This window comes from Octodon degus, unplaced genomic scaffold (assembly GCF_000260255.1).
Source record: "Octodon degus isolate 3935 unplaced genomic scaffold, OctDeg1.0 scaffold00171, whole genome shotgun sequence".
In the NCBI taxonomy this organism is placed as follows: Eukaryota; Metazoa; Chordata; class Mammalia; order Rodentia; family Octodontidae; genus Octodon; species Octodon degus.
In genome coordinates this window covers 4399392-4401440 of record NW_004524747.1, presented here as the reverse complement: position 1 = coordinate 4401440, position 2049 = coordinate 4399392, and the positions used below count along the sequence as shown (strand labels likewise).

Below are 2049 nucleotides of genomic sequence, written 5' to 3'. Positions count from 1 at the left end.
GATTGGTTTGAAGAAAAAAGAAAACAAAACAATAGGGACCTGAATTGAGCAGCTGCGCGCCGGCTCCCTGAGGCTCGCTCCCTGCTGAGATGCCCAGCGCATGTTACGGCCGAGGAACGGCAGGCCAGCGAGTGGTTAGCTTCCTGCTCCACGCGGAGAGAGTTGGCACGCCGGGCACCGCTCAGCCTGGGCGGGCAGCAACGGCCAGGCTCCTAGGTTTGTCCCGGGACAGAGGTAGCCGGTATCCTGGCGGAGAAAACTGTAGCCTGACTCCCAGGTACCAGGCGACTCTAGGCTGCGGCGAGGAGACCAGGCTGTCCACTCGTTCCCTGGAGCCGGCAGCTCCTCTTCGGGAAGACCCGCTGGCGGCGGCCGCCAGCTGGGAGCGCAGCTGAGCAGGGCAAGCCGGCAGACCTAGCAGCTACCCCCGCCGGAATGAGACAGAGGGGAGGCAGCGAGGGCGGAGCGCACCGCGGACAAACTCAGCGCCCAGCGCGGGGCGAACCTTCGCCAGCCTCGGTGCTGGGGCGCAGCGTGCCTCAGGCGGCGGTACCTGTGCAGACCCTGGCGCTGCAACTGGCACACAATGTGCGTGACTGGGGAGGCCTCGGCCGGGGTGCACCCCATCATGCCGCCGCCGCCTCCACCGAGAGGTCCTAGGACGCCAGGGAGGAGCGGCAGCCGCCGTCGCCCAAGGAGAACCCTTGGACCAAGAAGCCACCGCAGCACCCGTTCAGAGCCATACCAGAGCCGTCGCCGCTCCCACCAGACGCCCTGCAAGCAGCCCAGTCCCTCAAAAAGTATTAAAGCAGGAAAACGTAAGACAAAGAAATCCAACAAGGCCAGTGACTTCAGCGATGTGGCTCTTTGGCCAACACCAGGTGAATTAGTGAACACTGGATTTCAGAGTGGCCTAAGCCAAAGCAATAAGAAGCCCCAAATTACAAAAGAAAAAGAAGAGAAGGTTGAAAAGAGAAGTAAAAGTGAGAGTAAAGAAAACTGGGAAACCGAATTAAAAGGTCCCGGTGAAAATGTGAGTGAGGATGAGGCTCAATAAAGTAATCACCGCAGGAGAGCTAATAAGCACAAGCGGGGACCACTCCACTTAATAAAGACCTGGATTCCAGAATAACTCACGCTGGCAAGCTGAAGCAAATAAGGCAGCACATAATAATAGGCGAAATGATACACGGAGTTTGAGGCAAGAAAGACAAAAAAGAGATGATCAAGATGAAGTGTCCAGTGTGAGAAGTGAGGGTGGTACAAGCCGAGCTTCCTTTAGAGGTCGAGAAAGAGGCCAGGGATGGGGAAGAGGACGAGGCACAGGAAATCCTCCACTGAACTTTGAGGATACATATGGTTATGGAGAACATGGTGAAAAGACTCAGCAGCCATTACAAACGGGACTTACTACCAGTATGACGTATTACTATGATGATGGGACAGGCACGCAGGTGTACCATGTGGATGAAGCATTGCTGAAAGAATATATTGGGGCCAGGGGCCAGGGAGATGGCTCAGTGGACTAAGTGCTTCCCTGCCAGTGCAAGGGCCTGAGTTCAATCCCCGGTTCCGAAATATATATATATATATATATATATATATATATATATATATATAGTGTCAAGTTGAATAGTACTTTAGTGTAGAAAATTTGAAATGAGACTTCTTTCCTCAGAGAAAGATGGATGAAAAAGGTTTCTTGCCTATTTCTCTGATTTCTGGTTTTCACCATGTTCGGGCTCTTGCTACATACACTAATCTCACCTTAGAGGATAGCACAGAAGTTGAAATTTTGGATGAGAAAAAGGGTAGAACCAGAAAAATGGCCAATCCCGGGCTTTCTTCTACGAACTGTGCCACAAACTCCTACATTTTCAATTCCACAAACAAATTATGCTATATTTTTAATGTTAATAAACCAATAGTTCTATTTCATTTCTTTTTTTTTTACTTTTTTACTTTTTTTTCTTTTCAAAGTTTTATTGATAAACATATAGCAATGAGACAGTTTCAAATCAAATCGAAAGTACAGTTTCAACAAATAAT

The 2049-nt window shown here is 50.1% G+C and overlaps 1 pseudogene; it reads left to right on the top strand.

The window, feature by feature from the left end:
- Positions 1 to 628: 628 nt before the first annotated feature.
- Positions 629 to 2049, top strand: part of LOC101588832 — an 18752-nt pseudogene continuing 17331 nt past the window's right edge.